Source organism: Peromyscus maniculatus, chromosome 15 (genome assembly GCF_049852395.1).
Source record: "Peromyscus maniculatus bairdii isolate BWxNUB_F1_BW_parent chromosome 15, HU_Pman_BW_mat_3.1, whole genome shotgun sequence".
Lineage (NCBI taxonomy): Eukaryota > Metazoa > Chordata > Mammalia > Rodentia > Cricetidae > Peromyscus > Peromyscus maniculatus.
In genome coordinates, this window is record NC_134866.1 from 32,772,245 (window position 1) to 32,791,525 (window position 19,281).

Here is a 19,281-nt window from a genome sequence, read left to right on the forward strand (position 1 = left end):
CTCTGTGTAGTTTTTCGCCTTTCCTGGAACTCACTTGGTAGCCCAGGCTGGCCTCGAACTCACAGAGATCTGCCTGGCTCTGCCTCCCGAGTGCTGGGATTAAAGGCATGCGCCACCTGGTTTTTGTTTTTTGAGACAGGGTTTCTCCTTGTAGCCTTGGCTATCCTGGAACTCACTCTGTAGACCAGGTTGGTCTTGAACTCACAGAGATCCACCTGCCTCCAGAATGCTGGGATTAAAGGTGTATTCCACCACTACCTGGCTGCTTTTTTTTTTTTTTCTTATAAGAAAGCTCTTAAAATACTAAAATCAGAACCATCAGACTTGTCTGCTATGGAAACTCTGTGCTGTGCTTTCATAGTTTTTGTTATATACTTAATAGCTTCTTTGCAAGGTTTTTTTTTTGGGGTGTGTGTGTGTGTGTGTGTGTGTGTGTGTGTGTGTGTGTGTGGTGTTTTGTTTGTTAGGTTCTATGTAACCCAGGCTGATTTTGCATCTGTATTTCTTCTGTCTCAGCCTCTTGAGTGCTGGGATTACAGCATGGACCACCACATCTGGCTCTGTAAGACTGTTTTTAGACCATGTAGACATTTTGTGACGCACAGTTTATAACAGTCTCCGTAAATTCACTTACCTTATTATATGGGCATATGCTAAAGTGGAAGACTTCCCTGGGCACTCCTGGGAACTATAGAATCCCCGATTCTTCTCCCCCTCAGAATACCTTATACTAATTTAACCTGCTAATCAAATACCAGATAAATTGTGAATTTACATAATATCAATAGTTTACTTTTTCTTGCTTGGAGGAAGGAGGCTTAAGACCCTTCTCAAAAGTCCTCCACAATAAAAACAAAACAAAAAACATAAAACCTAATAAAGGATTGAAGATACATAGCTCAGTGGTACAGTGCTTTCGTGGGAAGCAAAAAATCTGGGGTCATCAGGGAGTGGGGTGCACAGTACACTAAACTTAGAGTAAAGAACAGTAACCAAATAGAAAGCAGGAAAATCGGCAAGTGGGGGTCCGGAGGGGAAATACCATTGGCATGGCTGAGAGAGGACTAAGGTAGAACACAAGGCAGAAGAGCCCAACTCTCCATTGAGTTCAGAATTAGGAGGTGCACCCAAATGAACCCAGGTTGTTAGCAACCCTTCCCTTCATCAGCAGCAACTACAAATTCTTTTGGGAGACAAGTCTGGCATTTCCTGAAAAATTGAGTCATCACATATCATGATTCAATAAAGAAAAGTCAATGTCCTAACATTATCGAAATCACAGGGAAATCACCACAAATAAGAATTGAAGGACAGAACTGACAGAATTGTATCATTTCTAGGACAATTTATAGGTAAAGTTGAGTGATATTGGACTTTAGGTATTGACTATAGAAACAGAATATAAAGTATCCATTGGACGGTGAATGATTTTTTTTTTTACTCCATCCATGATGGAGGAGTATTGGACTTTCCTTCCTACAGTGCAGAACTGCTAATCGAGATAGAAATGCAAAGCAACTGTTGTTAGGTTTGGACAATGGATACTGAAACCTTGAGATAAAAGAAACAAAGTGATCCACATTCTCTCTGGCTTTCTGCCTGGGATTTTTCTTTTTTAAACACAGCACAAAGCTGGGGAAACTAACACAACAGCAGGTTCACTGGCTAGGAACTAAAATGACCGAAGTTCAACGATAATGAGACCTTTTATGTTTGATGAGCAGGGTACCAGGGATGAGGGACTTCTACTGTGCCAGAGACTCAGAAATCTGCACATGGACACCCTCTTGCTTATTTACTCGAATTTAAAGTTTAAAAAGCTTTGGGCAGGGCTCTGGGAAGCTTGGCATGGTTTACTATTATATATGTTTTTGAAGGATTTTTAAGATCTAATATGTTGGTGCGTTTGGGGGCAGGGAAGGTAAATTGCCATGTTAAAAAAAAAATTTGTTCTACTGGATTGCTTCCTCTAGCCTTAACAGAAGAGGAGGTGCCTAGTCTCATTGAAACTTGATATACCATGGCTGGTTGATATCCATGGGAGGCATGCCCTTTTCTGAAGAGAAACAGAGGAAGAGGAGTGGGTGGGGGTAGGGAGGTGGAGGAGAGGAACTGGGTGTGTGGGGGGGTTGGGGGGGGGACAAGGACACTTTGGTTGGGATTAAAAACAAAAGAATAAATAACAACAAAAAGAATTTGTTCCAAGAAATAACAGTCAATTATTTGTGATCTACATGAAAATGATATGGTTTGTTTTAAATTTTAATTTAATTTTTTTTTCAAGACAGGGTTTCTCTGGGTAGCACTGGCTGTCCTGGAACCTGCTGCTGTCCTTGAACTCAGCCTCTGCCTCCTGATTGCAGGAATTGAAGGTGTGTGCCACCATCACCTGGCATTTTAATTTAATTTTGTGTGTGTGTGTGTGTGTGTGTGTGTGTGTGTGTGTGTGTATGTTTGGATATATGTGTCTGTGTGAGTGTATATACTTATAATTGAGCAGCACATGCTGTTATGAGCCACATCTTCCAGTCCTATAATTTTATTTTAAATCCAGAATAGTGATTACTAGAGATCAGGAAGGGATCAAATGGACAGTAGATAAAGAAAAGCTGGATTTAATCAGTCCATGTAGTATGTTTGTATTGAAATACTACCCTGGACCTTATTAATATTTACAATTAATTCATGTTAGTTTAAAAATGAACATAAGGGGATAGATACACTGTAAAAACAGTAATCAAATGAAGGCTACTATGACTACATTAATATCAGACAAATCAGAAGAACAATGATGAGGGACAGGGAGAAATGATTATGTTAGTAAGACGATCAGTTCACTAAGGAGACATAGCCAATCCAAATGTATGTGCAGTAATAAAAGCCTCCAAATTGCAAAATAATAAAACTGCCAAGAAGTAGAGACAAATATCCAGTAGGCTGAAAATGTCAATGCCCCTGTCTCAGTAATCCATAAAAACAGTTTAAAAATCAAAGTGTGGTGGTGGTGTATGAAAAAAATGGCCCCTACAGACTCATATATTTGAATGCTTGCTCCCCAGTTGGTGGAACTGTTTGAGAAGGTTCAGGAGGTGTGTCACTGGGGGCAGACTTTGAGGCCTCAAAGCCACAGTGCTGTACCCACTGCTGTCTGCCTTCTGCTTGGAGGTTCCAGATGTGAGCTCTCAGTGGTTCTTGTCTCCATGCCTTCACTCTACCATCATGGACTCGAACCCACTGGAACCGTAAAGCCAACTAAATGCTCTCTTTAATAAGTTACCTTTGCTGTAGTGTTCTAGCACAGCCATAGGAAAGTAACTAAGACACAGAGCATAGAAAACAGGAACAACCTTATCAGCCATGTGGCTAAATGACATTTAGAGGACAATCTGGCAGAGAATGACCACACATTCCTTTTGAACACACGGACACTGCTCACCAAGGCAGAGAGTAACTTGGACTATAAAACAAACTTTAGGAAATTGGAATAATAATAAATACACGTGTGTTCCCTGTAACAACAACGTTAAATTAGCCATCAATGGTATTTTTGAAGCCTGACACATTCCCAGGTTGTAAAAGTTAAACAGCAAAAGCACCCAAATAACATAAAATAAAGTAGGTAAATGAGTAAAGTAGAGCATGTTTGGGATTACATATAAATAAAAATATAGCATACCAAAATTGTCGGGATGACTCTGAGCATTAGACAGTGCAATGCATTTTTTTTTCCAAGAAGAAAAGTCTAAAACCAACGATTTATGCTTCTATGTCAGGGAAAGAAAATTGAATCAAAATCAAGCAAAAGGGAATTAATTGTAGAAATTGAGAAGAGGAAAACAGTAAAGTCAGAATCTGTTTACCCGGGGCTGGGGGATGGGTCAGCTGTTAGGAGTGGGCACTGCACTTGCCCAGGTTGGGTCCCAACACCCAGACTGGGTACCTCACTGCCACCTGTAAGCCCAGCTTTGCTGGGACCTGACTCCTCTAGGCTCCAGGGGCATCTGCACTCACATCCTCATTCCCACACACCCCCATACACATAATTTTTAAAAAAATCTTGGGGTTGGGGATTTAGCTCAGTGGTAGAGTGCTTGCCTAGCAAGCACAAGGCCCTGGGTTCGGTCCTCAGCTCTGGGAGAAAAAAAAAAAAAAAAACACTTTCTCTGAAAAAAAAAAACACAACTAAAATTGATAAGCCTATAGCCAGACTGTTCAAGAAAATAAAGAAAAACGTTATTGATTAAAAACATCAGGCATGAAACATGGGATATTATAACAAATACTAAAAGCAAGGAAGGAAATATTAATTTTATGTCAATGAATTTGACTACTTAAATGAAATGAGTCAACTCACTGAAAGACAGAAAATGCCAAAGCTTGCTCTCAAGTTATCTAATAGATGTATCAAATGACTCTCATGTAGATAAAGGGAAAGTTTCTGTGACAGCCAGCACAGTGCCAAAGAAAAACAAATTTAGAGAGCTCACAATCCCTGATTTAAAGACTTATTTAAAGCTACCAGACATTTTTAGAGAAAGAAAAGACACATAAATTAATAGCACAGAAATAAAAATCTCAGAAAAAAGTTGTATGCCGTTACATTTTGATTAATATGACAAGGCAATTTTTTTTTTTTTTTTTTTTTTTGGTTTTTCGAGACAGGGTTTCTCTGTGTAGCTTTTTGGAGCCTGTTCTGGAACTTACTCTGTAGACCACGCTGGCCTCAAACTCACAAAGATTCACCTGCCTCTGCCTCTCGAGTGCTGGGATTAAAGGCATGTTCCACCACTGCACAGCAAAAAGCAATCTATTGTAAAGAGAACCTTTTCAACAACTGGTGCTGGATCAACTGAATTTCCATCTACAATAAATGGATATTGATCTATACCTTAGACCATATACAAAAATGGAATCAAACTGGGTCATAAACCTAAAACTGCAAATGTCTAAAAGAAAACAGTAGAAAATCACCATGATGTTGCATATGAGAAGCATTTCTGAGACATATCAGAAGCATGATCAATACAGGGAAAAAACAATAAACTTGATGGATTTGATCAAAAGGCAGACTATCCCTAGGAAGGAGACTGTTGGAATAGAAGGGCTAGCCATAGACTCCTAGGAAGTAGTGGGGTTGTTTGTTTGTTGTGTCTCTTTTGTGGCACTGGAGATTGAATCTGGGACATCACATGATTGAGCTATATCCCCAGCCTGGGAAAATAGTTTTCGTCATATGTTTGATAAAGTACTTGCATACAAGCTAACTGGAGAACTCTCAATACTAAACTGTATTTTTTAAAAAAGAAAAGAAATCTATGGTGTGATGGCTATTCTTGGTTGTCAACTTGACTACGTATGAAATGGACCATAATCCAGAAATGGAGGGCACACTTGTGATCCGGATCTTGAGGCTGGATGACATATGCCTTTAATCCAGATTGTGAGGTGGATTAAAGGAAGATTAAAGAATCTGGGGCCACACCTCTGCTGAAAGGACAATGGAAGAACGAAGTGGGGTGTGTTTGTTTGCCTGCTTGCCCTCGCCTTGTCAGCATATCCATTTCTTCACTGGCATTGGAATCTACTTCCGGCACATAGAGAAGACCAGCTGAGACGCCCAGCCTCATGTGACTGAACAACTACTGGATTCTTGGACTTTTTATTCATAGCTTTCTCTTTCTCTCTCATATATATATATATATATATATATATATATATATATGTAGGCATTCTCATTCAAACCACCCTACTTCATATCTCATCTGTTGTTTTGAGGGAAACGTTAGATATCTGATCAACTTCAAATTTCATGAAATATGAAGAAAAAAATATTAGGCTAAGCAGTAACAGAGAAGCAATGGTGTGTAGAATTTGCCTGTGAGTAAGGGGAGGCTAGGATCAATTCCATCAATGAAGAAATAAGCCAGTCTCCAGAAAAAGACAAGAAGAGAGTAAAGAGCAGGTGTGGGGGGGAACCTCATGAACAGAAGGCACAGTATGAGGCAGAAGAGGAGTCCCAGCATGAGCATGTTACCCGCATTCCACCATCTCCTCCTCCCACTTAAGATCTCTCCTTCTCCTCTCATGGTCCTCTTTTTTGTGTCACAGCCTATTATTGTTTTGTTGTTTTGAGGGTTTTTTTTTCCTGAGACAAGATCTCATAGCCCAAGCCATACTCCAATCCCCTCCTTAGCTAAGGATGGCCTTGAACTCCTGAGGCTTCTTGCCTCTGCCTCCTGAGTGCTAAGACAGTGTGGTGGCACATGCCTTTAATCCCAGCACTCAGGAGGAGGCAGAGGCAGGCTGGCCTCTGTGAGTGTGAGGTCACCCCGGTCTACATACAGGACAGGCTCCAAACCTACACAGAGAACCCCTATCTCAATGTGGTGGTTTGAAAGAAAATGGTCCCCAAAGGAAGGGGCTTGTTGAAGTAGGTATGGCCTTGTTGGAGGAAGTGTATCACTGTGGAGGGGGGCAGGCTTTGAGGTCTCTTTTGCTCAAGTTTCCCTCAGTGTGACTGTCAGTTGACTTCCTGTTGCCTGCAAGATGTAGCACTCTCAGATTCAGCCCCACACCTGCCTGCTCACTGCCATGCTCCCCATCATGATGATAAAGAGGTTCCCCATTTCAGAACCTCTGAAATGGTAAGTCCCCACAATTAAATGTTTTCTTTATAAGAGTTGCCGTGGTCATGGTGTCTCTTCACAGCAATAAAAACTCAAACTAAGACACTCAAAAAAAGGAAAAAAAAAAAGACATGGGTAGATTATGGTAGATTATGGTAATATGACACTACCAATACCTGGCTTGTTTTCAATGAAGCAATGAGCAGATTTTCTTGTTAATCTTCTGTTGTGCAAAGATTTCATATTAGTAAATTGTAGTTAATGATTTCAGACCTGGTCTCCAATTATATCATCTTAATGAGATCTCTGCAATAACTGCAATATCTGCAATAACTTTTCTTCTTAAGCAAAAATTACCTCCAATAGCCAATTTCCATCCTTGGATGATATATGTTTCCTTTTTAGCTGAGTTCATGCTATCAATAGTATACAGTGTATTTACTAGACTTTCTTACATGTGGGTGTGGTCAACTAACTATTTTCTAATCACTGGGATAGTAAAGATGCATGATTGTTTGAATCTTCCAGGAAATGTCCTTAAAAGGAGGAGTGAATGCTCACTTCCATCCTTCTTCCCTCTGGATGGAATCTGTAGCATAGAGTAAGTTTGGAAGTAGAGTTATGTGTCATGTCCCCAGCAATGGTTTGTGACACATGTGAAACTGAACTGACTAGGGAAGCTTGTTAGAGACTTAGTGTCCAAGTTTTTTTTTTTTTTTTTTAATTGAGGGCTGATTCTATGTGGACCTAGTATGTACCCAAATCCCAAATTCCAAACTTCCAGAGAGTAGCAAATGTTCGAAAATCATATTGTTCATACAATGGATTTGAGCATAGTGATGCTTATTTGTTCTGGAAAAGGTTTCAGAATTCTCTGTTATTAGTTGGGTTTATTCTTTTTTTTTGGGGGGGGGGAGCTGCCATCCAGCTCCCAAATAAATCACTCATGGAGGCTTATTCTTAATTATGAATACCCGGCCTTAGCTTGGCTTCTTTCTTTCTTTCCTTTCTTTCTTCCTTCCTTCCTTCCTTCCTTCCTTCCTTCCTTCCTTTCTTTCTTTCTTTCTTTTTTCTTTCTTTCTTCCTTTTAATAAAAAAATTGTATTTACTTAGAAGCATTCAGAATGTCAACAAAACAGCTGCATTTTTTTTTTTTTGCAATTACAGAGTGGTATTCAGTTAACAGAACAACAATTATCTTCGTGATAAGCTGCATCAGAGACAACTGAAGATGAAAAAAATAAAACAAAAAAATAAAAACAAACAAAAAAAACCCCCCTACCGTCCCCATATGTAACTAATGTGTGCTGTGCACCAACAAGAACCTGCTTTAAATTTCCATGCTAATTTACAGCCCCCAGACTGTACCAGGCAAGGTTAGTGGCTATTGAGAATACCACCAGGACAGGACTATCTAAAGACACATTCGGTAGTGTGTTAACTATACAAAAAAAAAAAAAAAAAAAAAAAAAAAAAAAGACACTGTACAGTTTAAAAACAAATCTTACACAGCCTTACATTTCAATTTTTTTCTTTAAAATGCCTCTTGGGTGCATTGGGGTCCTTGAACTTCTTTTTGGTCTCCCCTTTGCGGGGGGTGTAGATTTTCATTTCGCCCTCATAACGAGCCTTGTTGTGTACAGGGGGGTTAAATGCTTTATAGACAAGAAAAAAAACTGCGCTAGAACCAACTTATTCATCATCTTCTTCATCTTCGTCTTCCTCTTCTTCCTCCTCTTCCTCATCCTCTTCCTCCTCCTCCTCCTCATCTTCCTCTCCCTTCTTTTTCTTGCTCTTTTCAGCCTTGACGACCCCCTTCTTCGCCGCATCAGGTTTTCCCTTAGCTCTGTAGGCATCAATATCCTTCTCGTGCTTCTCCTTCAGCTCGGCAGCCTTCTCCTCACAGGGCTGCCTGTCGTCCACAGCAGTGTTGTTCCACATCTCCCCCAGCTTCTTCGCCACATCCCCGATGGACAAGCCGGGGTGCTCTCCTTTGATTTTGGGGCGATACTCAGAATAGAACAAGAAGGAGGCCTCTTGGGTGCATTGGGGTCCTTGAACTTCTTTTTTGGTCTCCCCTTTGGGGGGGGGTGTAGATTTTCATTTCGCCCTCATAACGAGCTGTGTCAGCCTTTGCCATGTCTTCAAATTTCCCCTTTTCTTTAGCAGACATGGTCTTCCACCTTTCTGAGCACTTCTGAGAACTCTGAGAAGTTGACAGAAGCATCCGGGTGCTTCTTCTTGTGTTCCTCCTGGCAAGTTTGCACAAAGAATGCATATGAGGACATTTTGCCTCTCGGCTTCTTAGGATCTCCTTTGCCCATGTTTAGTTGATTTTCCTCCGCAAGGCACAGAGTCGCCCAGTGCCTGCCCGGCTCCGGCTCATGCTGGCCCCGGCACTGTCTCTATGGAGCTCAATGTACTGCCTTGGCTTCTTTCTTGCCAGCTTTCTTTAACTTTTTCTGTCTACCTTTTGCCTCTGGGCTTTTCCCATCCTCCTACTTCTGTAAATCTTACTCTGTGGCTTGCTGTGTAGCTGGGTGGCTTGCCCCTGGAGTCCTCCTCCTTCTCTGGCTCCTCTCTCTCTCTTCCTTTCACTCCTCCATCTCTCTTTGCTAGCCCCGCCTATCCTTTCTCCTGCCTTGCTATTGGCCAGTTCTTTATTAGATCATCAAGTGTTTTAGACAGGCACAGTAACACAGCTTCACAGAGCTAAACAAATGCAACATAAACAAAAGTAACACACCTTGAAATAATATTCTATTACAATTCTCTCTAAATTCAAGGCCTCACCCCAGTCCCAAGCTAGCTTTCCCAACAGTACTTAATGGTCTCAGGCCTGTGTTTGTAACTTGTCTTTCTACAGAGCCTTAATAGGTGTTTTATTGCCAAACTTAAAGCAGACATAGGAAAAGTGATTGGATGCTATGTTAGTTAATTTTCTCATGGCTGTGTTGAAAATATCCCAACAAAAGCAACTTAGGAAGAAGGGATTGATTTCCTCTCAGTTTGAAGTTGTCGTCCATCATTGTGGGAAGGTCATAGTGGCAGGAGCTTTAGTCGGGTCACATTCCACCTGCAGTTAAGGAACAGGGCAGTGGCTGCTTCTGTGCTCAGTTCTCCCTCTCCATTGTATGCCATCCAGGACCGAGCTCACGGAACTGCCCACACTTAGAATATCTTCTCCCTCCCGTGAACTCAGTCGAGAAGCTCCTTCCCAGGCACACCCGCAGGCTTCTCTCCTAGAAGCTCCATTCCACATTGATTCTAGAGTTCAAGTGGACAATTAAGATTAATCATCACAGTTGCTCAAAGATGACTAACATATCCATCAATCTTCACAGGGATGATTTATATACCCACTAAGTTGCAACCATTTGCCAGATGTCACTCATTTTTCCTGAAGGTTATAAAGGGTACATCCTGTTCAGGAGGACACATATTAGTCTTGTACCTTCTTGTCTGCCTACAAAGGCTAGGAGACAGAATTTAGTTATTGTGAGAAAGGTTGAAGCAACAATATCTGTAGCTGCCCTTCTCATGTGCACTGTGATTAAAACCAACTCTTTGCAGGGCAGATATGTTGGTAAACCACACACATCATGAGTTCAGTCACTATTAGCCCAAAAGGAGGGTGGGGCATAGGCATAAAAAATGGGGGGGCTCAACCGTGATCTAGTGATAATATGAGAAGTAATGTCTCTTCTTTGACAATACCTTCCCACATGGGTGCTGTTACCAGGCAAAGGGCTCTGCTTAGTTCTCATCTCTTTTTCTTTTTACATTTACTTATTTATTTTGTGTGCATGCACTCACACACATGACCACAAATGGGCACACATGTATGCCATCATACCTGTGGAGGGCAGAGAACAGTTTGTTCTTTCCTTCTACCATTTGGGCTCAAGGGGTTGCACTCAGGCTGTCTGATTTGGAGACAAGGGCCTTTATCCGCTGGACCAGCCTTTTCTATCATTTCTGTTTGTGTCTGTGTTTTTGCCTCTTGTCTTCTTTAAGGGAAGGATTCAGCGGAGACACAGATACTTGAAGCAGGAGTTCATTTAACAAAGCAAAGGATAGTATACTCTACTCTGGATGGAGATTGGAGAGGGTTCACTCAGATGTGGGGATGGAGGGAGGGAGCTGGCAGCCCACTGTGTATTGTGGTATGGATTTTAAATACATTTTATGAATATTTATGACCTTTGTAGAATATTCATGAGGTGAGATGACCCTCTTCCCATGATCATCTTGAAAAGCCCAGTGGGACTGTGGTAGAGTCTCAACCATAATGCAAAGGATATTATTATGCAACCAATGTTTTTTTTTTTGAGAATGAGACTGTGCATGTGTGGCAGTTGCTGGCAGGATGGGAAGAACTCCAAAGCTGCTTCAAGGAGTTTAAACCACTAAAGCGCATTCTGGTGACCAGGAGATGCAGGAGCCAGGACACAGCTGCAGTTTCTGCAAGGATTTTGTACCTAGCTCCTTGCCTATGGACCTTATCCAATACTAGTGGAATAAGCCCTAAAATACCTTTATTAAAAAATGAGGGCTATTTAAAATTTTTTGTCAAATGTGTTTCATCTTAGAGTAAGTGAAGAAATATCAGGTTCTTTTGATGAATCTAAAGCTCATAGCATAAATGGTAATTTGCTATGTTCTTGTGTTAGAGCCCTGCCTTGTTTTTTATGTCTTTCATAAATAATTGGGTTTTTTTTTCCTTTTTGATTTTTACTCCTGGTAAAGCTTGATCTGTTTGAAAATTGCCCTTTATTTTATTTCCATGGAAAATGGATGTCAGTTTTAAAAATATTATTGAAGCAACATTATTACATTTAAAAGGGTCCATAAAATTAACTTATTCCATCTAGAAAACAGATCTAGACGTATCAAAACAATGAGTATAAGAAGGCCGTGCTTGCATCTTATTCTAGTTTCATATGGTCAGAAAGACCATGATGGATGGTTATGGTCTTGTCCGAGTTGCCAAGTTAAACACCCATGAGATAAGCACTAAGACAAGGAGCCATTCCGACTTCCAAATTGTGTTCTTTGGTGGAAATGTTACCTAAAAGACTTTGGGCTATAAACAACAAACAACAAACAACAAACAAAAAAACCCTATTAATTCAGGATAGGAGACCAGCTTAGTTACATTTCTACTGCTGTGAAGAGACCAAGGCAACTTACAAAAAAGAAAGCATTGAATTGAGACTCACAGTTCCGGATGGTAGTAGAGTCCATGACCATCATGGCAACGAGCATGGCAGCAGGCAGGCAGGCATGGCCCTGGAGCAGTAGCTGAGAGCTTACATCTGATCTATAGCATGAATGAGAGAGAGAGGGGGAGAGAGAGAGAGAGAGAGAGAGAGAGAGAGAGAGAGAGAGAGAGAGCGAGAGCGAGCGCACTAACTGGGAATTATGTAGGCTTTTGAAACCTCCAAACTCACCCCCAGTGGTACACCTCCTCTCATCTTCCCCAAACAGTTCCACCAACTGGGGACCAAGTATTCAAGCATATGAGCCTATAGAATTATTTTCATTGAAACCACCACAGGGACCATACGCTTTTCTTTAAATGCATAGCTGATCTCACAGAAAAAGGGGGGTGGGATCCCCTGGGGTCCAAAGGTGACAAAGCCAGAAAGTAGGATGGCTAGTTGCAACTCAGGTGATTTTTCAAGGTCATTGGAGAATATTTATGCCCCAGACCCTTCCATAGGGCTTTGCTGTTGTTTGTTTGTTTGCCCCCGCCCCGTAACTGTGTTATGTCTTGAGACAGGATCTTGCCATGTTGCCTAGGCTGGTTTCACGCTTCTAAGCTTGAGTGACTGCCTCTTGCCTCAGCCTTGTGAGTAAGCGGCTGGCACTGTAGGCACCTCCTCCACGCTTAGCTAAAGGCTTACGCACTTTGTTGTTTACTTGCTTTTGTGTGCATTTTTAATTATTTTATGTTTCGCTTTAGGATTTTTGTTTTGTTTTGTTTTGTTTTTTTTAAATAGGGTTTTACTAGATTTCCGAGATTGGGCTCAAATTCTTAATTCTCCTGTCTCAGTCTTCTGAGTGCAGGAATTATAGCGCCACATCCAGCGGAGCCTTGTGTTTTAAAAGTAATTTGTGTGTGTGTTTGGGTGAAGAGTTCAACTGAGAGTGCCCCGCAATGGACTCAGCCCTGATTCTGTTACTTAGGTGATGTTGCAGTGAAGTGATTAGGGATGCTGACAGGACCTAGTCAAGCCACGTGATGGTGATGTAGAGAGGGCTGGCTATAGGGTCTGGTCCATGAAACACACACTTTTATGCCCCATTCATTCTCAGTGAATCACTATCCCTGCAGACATTTGCAGACTTATTCTTGATGATTGTCCCTGGCCTATCGCCGGTGTCCCCAGCAGAACCTATCCTATCCCTCAGCTGTATGACTGTATGTATGACTTGGCTGCTACATCTGTTGCACCTGCAAATATTCCAGAGATGTGTATGGAGCCCAAAAGAGCAGTGCCACCAAGTGGTCCGTAGGAACTGAGGGTGGAGAGGAGAGCCTCCACCAGCCAGTGACTAAGATGGAGCAAACACACTCCCAGCTCCCTGAGCTCAGGGTGGCCTAGTCAGTGTTGTTCTTGCTCCGGGACAAGGCTGACGCTGAGCTTTAGCTGAACTCATATGAGTTTGTTCAGCTTCTTCCTTGTGTCCCCTGTTTCCTGATTCTTGGAAATTTTTCCTGAGAGTACTCTCTCAAGAAAACTGTCACAGAAACTCTGCATTAAACCCTGCTTCTGAGGAACCTGACTGGTATGGATTGAATGTTCCTCCACAAACTTTGATGTGGAACTAGAATCTGAACCATGATGGTGTTTGGAGATGGGGCCTTTGGGAAATGGCTAGGTCATGAAGGTGGAATCTTGACAGATGGGATTAGAGGTTTTAGGAGGAGAGGGAGATAGATAGATAGATAGATCTGCTAAAAAGGACACAGGAGAAGTTGGCAGTGGGCAACCTGAAAGAGAGGTTCTCTAGAATCCACCCATACTGGTACCCTGATATTGGACTTCCTATGTCTAGAACCATGAGAAATATTTATGGCAGATATGACACTCAGTGTCTATAGTGCTTTATCACAGCAGCTTTGTCTTAGTTAGGGTTATCTAACCTAACTAAGACAAAGTTCATTGCTGCGATGAAACACCATGACCAAAAAGCAAGTTGGGGAGAAAAGGGTTTATTCAGCTTACACTTCCATATTACCGTTCATTACTGAAGGAAGTCAGGACAGGAACTCAAACAGGGCAGGATCTGATGCAGAAGTGGATGCAGAAGCTATAGAGGGGTGTTTCTTACTGGTTTGCTTCCCATCGCTTGCTCAGCCTGCTTTCTTATAAAACCCAGGACTGCCAGCTCAGGATGGAACCACCCACCATGGGCTGGGCCCTCCCCAACTCTCACTAACTGAGAAAATGCTGGGTCTCATGAAGGCATTTCCTCACCTGAGGCTCCTTCCTCTGATATCTCTAGCTCTGATGACTCCAGTTGACACAAAACCAGCCAGTACAAGCTTGAACTAAGATACTGACCGATTGATTACCATTGATCTTGAACTCAGCAGAATCTAGACTCCCTCTGTATGTGAGAGAGTGTCTGTATTGGGTGGGATGACTAACCCTAAATTTGGCCTCATTCTGTAGGCTGGGGTCTCAGACGGAATAAAAAGGAGAGGAAGTGAGCTGGGCACCAGCATCCATATCTTTCTGTTTCTTGATCACAGTCATTGAAAAGGACTCTATCAGGAACAAGACTAGGGGCCATTCACATTATATTCCTGAACTAAGGACCATTCATATTATCCTGTAGCAAGGAATATGACTTAATTCTTTGCATCTCCTCTGAACTCGAGTCAGGCCGAATTTAAAAGTAATAGGCTATTTAGTTTGGCAGGGGAAATTTTAGGGAGAATAAGATTCATCTCTTTCTCCTTCTTCTTGATCACAGATTAAATCTGAACAACTAACTCCCTTGCTGCCATGTCTTTCCTACCATGGTGGATTACACCTTCAAACTGTGAGTCTGTAACAGGGCCCAGACCTCAGCACAACTGATTCCATGATGGAAGTACTATTCAGGCCATAAAACTCAGCACATAGACAGTACCCCCTGCTAAAACAAAAACAAGGGCCTAATCTATCAAAGTCCATAGTTCTGGGGAAGTCTCTAACTGTACTAACACTTCCTTTTGGCCTCTATAGTTCCACTTCAGGCTAACTGTTCTTGTTAGCTGAAGTATGTCAACCCAGAAAATGTTTTTTGTGCTTCAAGCTCACCCCGAGAAAGGCTCAAGGCTACACTGGTATCATCTCCAACATCCAATATAGTCTCTGTCTGGCTAATAAAGACTGTCTATTGGCTTAAACTCATGTTGGAACAGTCTTCTCTGGTGAATACCCCACAAGAAGTCCAAATAAATCTTTCCTTCCTTAAATTGCTTTTGTTAGATACTTTTATAGCAACAAGAAAAATAACCAATGCACCCCAAGACTTTTTCCTACTGTCTACTTCTCCAAGTAGAAGAGATTTCTTTCTGTTGTTTCTCTTCTAAATGAATATACAATAAGCTTTATGTGTCTATTATTACTGTGAGATCTGGTTTTCTAGCATTTCATATTTATTTATATCTCAAGGGTTAGGTAACTGCTGTATCTTAGTACGTCTCTTTGAGATCTTTACATATTAAAAATTAGAAAACTCTGGTCCCTTGAGGTGTGTGGGAGGTTACAGGATTTCAGTGCTTCGCCCGACATAGCTTCTCCCACTTAGGGTGGGGCTCGGAAAGCACATTGTACTAGCTAAAGCATTACAACTGGATTCTACCCTAACTTTAGAAAGGGTTACTTTAAGAAGTGCTGTTAGCATGGGGCAATGCTTTCACATTTGATTGTAGGTGTATTGAGATCATTGAGTTAAAAAGGAAGATGTAGCTTATGTGTCTAAATAAAACTCACTAACTTATTAGAAAGTTTTTTGAAAAATATCACAATATCTCAAAGACCCATTTCAAAGGCCTGAGGTGAAGGGATTGACACTGGTGTCATAGAAGGCATTTCTTTGCTCTTCATTGGTAAGAACCTGGCTGTTAGCTATGAGTACTATGCTCAATTGGACATGTCTCAAACCACAGTTATATTTTAGAATTTTTTTTTGAGACATTGTCTCTCTGTTGTATCCCTGGCTATACTGGAACTCACTATGTAGACCAGGCTGGCTTTGAACTCACAGAGATCCTACTTCTGAATGCTTGGATTAAAGATATGTGAATTCTACTTGGTTTCAGGCCATGACATTTGCAATGTCTTAGACATTGAAGAGCATAAGAACACCAATATTACTTTTAAAAATAGGTTTTTTTTATTTTTCATTATGTGTGTAGGTGTGTGCATGTGAGTTCAGACATCCAAAAAGGCCAGAAGAGGTTGCCAGGTCCTTTGGAGCTAGAATTGAAGGCAGTTGTAACCCATGCAATGTGATACTAGAAACTGAAGCTGGGCCCTTTGGAAGGGCAAAAAATGCTTGTAACCACAGAGCCATCATTCCAGATGCCATAATTTTACTTTTTAATGCCCATTTTCCTATAATATATTCTCTAATTGCTTCTTTCATGACTAAGAAACATGGAAACTGGCTTTCTATCTAGATTCTGGAAAACCTTAGTGACATGGGACTCATACACTGTTATAACGGAGTCATGTATCCCTAGAGCTTAGGCGGAAAACAAATGGTTAGCTCAAACTGAGATGTCTGAGGAAAAAAAATAAAGGGCTTGTTTAAAAGTGGATAGACAGTGTACGGAAACTACAAACTAAAGAGGGATTTCCTTCAACTGACACTTCCTGTGTGTATCTGCAATCCTGGAGGAGCCAGATGAGGGGGAAGCAATGAAATCAGACAGCCAGTACCATGTGGAGAGGTCTGTCTGAGTGAGCCGGAACTTCAGGGGAGCAAGGACACAAGCAGCTACGGAGACTCCTCCAGAAAGATTCTGAAGAACCCTCACTCTCTGTATCTCTTGTAGACCACTGTTGTTCTCCATGGGTCATGTGATACTAGAAGCTAGACGTCAAGCGACCCTCTGGAGGGAGCTGATAAAGGTTAGGCTCAAAGGGCACACAGCAGTAGCAAGAAGGTTGGGAAGGGGCATCTTGGAGAGCTGAATGGCAAATGTCTATCAAAATTGGCAACGTACTCGTGGGCCTAGAACTTAGATTGTATAGTTTGCCACAGTCCTCAATGCTTTCCATCATGCCCAGACCAAAAGCTGAATATCAAGTTGCCATCTTATCAGCATAAGCACTAGTGTATTTCATAGGATACAACTATTTATTCGTCGATGGATCTATAAAACGTGAGCAAAGAATGTTAGAGGACCGAATTTTTCAAGAAAACAAAGGAAGACTATGTAGGAAAAATAGGATTTTGAGCTTAGTTTGTCAACAAAACACATTCTGAGATTCTCTAAAAGTAATTTTGGGACTGACTGAGAGATAGCTCAGTGGTTTGGAATACTTGGGGCTCTTGCAGAGGACCCAAATTCAGTTCCCACAACTACAATGAGTGGCCCATAGCCTGCAATTTTGCCTATAATTTCAGCCCCATAGAGGATCAAATGTCTCTGGCCTCCTCAGAAACCTACACTCATGAACACATATGTCCCTATCCCATGTACACATAATTTAAAGAGCAAGAATTTTGTTTCAATTCCCTTTTAACCACTAAGTATGCACTTTCATATTTTATAAACAAAGGATCTTGAGTCCTTGCAAATTTCAAAATCTTGTATGAGGTTGTACAACTTAGCCAATTCTCTCAAAGAAGTGAGAGGGATATGCTGGTAGCCATCTGTCTGTCACTTCCCTCTTTATCGTAACAGCTACAGCCATCTTTCACAAGGCCATGCCTCTCTTGGGACAAGGAGGCTCCCACAGTGATGAGTCTGAGGGGTCCTGTTAAAAGGTTTACCACTTTGTCTAAAGGGAGACAATAGATGAAGCATTTACCCAGAGACTCTCTGTCTGCTCCAAGCTTTGTTGGGCCTGTGTCACATTCAACCATCTCCTTTGCTCAATCTTGCTCCCTCTTCCTTTCATAGGTACCAATCCCTAAGAGACACGTTGTAATCTCTACTCTGTCCCACCCTGTTTCCACAGGAACACTGTTGTGATCAACTTGATCTTGATCGTGATTACTTCAGTGAATCTAAAGTCAGCAATAACCTATGTTTTGGAGAGTGGAATAGGTATAGCTTAGCTACCCATTCATTGAAGCTTTTACGGCATTGAAAGAGTAATTAAGAAAAACAGTGGCAGCCTACAGGCTTAACACATTCTTATAGACCCAACCCACTGGTTCTTCCATTATCAAATATATTAGTAAGAGCTTCAAATACCACTTTATGAAAGAACATAAAAGCAAATCAGGCCAAGAGTCCTTGTTTTCTTGGAGCTCTGTGTCTCACTAAACAAAGAAGATAAAGAGTAGAAACAAACTTCGAAGTTTCAAGCTTGGGGAGTAATAGAGATGCCAATGAGGAAGAATATAGAGGAAGCATGATCAGCTTTTTTTTTATTTTATTTTACAATACTATTCAGTTCTACATAACAGCCACAGATTCCCTTGTTCTCTCCCTTCCTGCCCCTTCCCCTTCCCCCCAGCCCACCCCCCATTCCCACCTCCGCCAGATCAAGGTCTCCCCCGAGGACTGGCAGTGACCTGATAGACTCAGTCCAGGCAGGTCCAGTCCCCTCCTCCCAGATTGAGCCAAGCGTCCCTGCATAAGTCCCAGGTTTCAAACAGCTAACTCATGCAATGAGCCCAGGACCTGGTACACATGAACTATGCGCATAATCAGCTTTAAGGTCAGAGGAGGAGTTCCATTTGGAGTCTTGTGAAGTTAATATGGATATTACTTTTTTTTTCATTGCTGTGACAAAACTAACTAAGGAACCTGAAGAAAGGGTTTATTGAGCCTCACAATTTGAGGAGTTACTGTGGTGGTTTGAATGAAAATAGGCCCCAAAGGCCCATAGGAAGTGATACAATTAGGAGGTGTGAAGTAGGTGTGGCCTTGTTGGAGGAAGTGTGTCAATGAGGGTTGGGCTTTGGGATTTCAAATGCCCAAGCCAGTCTCAGTGTCTCTCTCTCTCTCTCCCTGCTGCCTTTGGATTCAGATGCAGAACTCTCAGCTACTTCTCCAGCACCATGTCTGCCATCATGACACCATGCTTCCCACCATGATGATTGTGGACTAAACCTCTGAACCTGTAAGCCAGCCTCAATTAAATGTTTTCCTTTATAAGAGTTACTGTTGCCATGGTGTCTCTTCACAGCAATCCATTAACTAATACAGCAGTTGGTACCAGAAGTGGGGTACTGCTTTGATAGGCCTGACTATGGTTCTTGGCAGAATGTGGACTTTGGGACTTCGAATAAGGAAAGCAGTTGGATGCTTTAAATGGTGTTTCTCTACTTATATTTCTATCTAATACTTCCTTATTCCTCTCTTCTCCTCACAATAACCTTTTGACATGTCGGAGCTGGTCTCCTACAGTGATCTGCTTTTTGATTTTTTACAAAGGTTTACAGTTAAATGATTGTAGGAGTCTCAGAA

General features: G+C 41.6%; 1 pseudogene; it reads right to left on the reverse strand.

Annotated features, from left to right (window-relative positions):
* Positions 1 to 8,239: 8,239 nt before the first annotated feature.
* Positions 8,240 to 9,010, reverse strand: LOC102913277 (high mobility group protein B1 pseudogene; annotated as a pseudogene).
* Between the last annotated feature and the right edge of the window lie 10,271 nt (positions 9,011 to 19,281).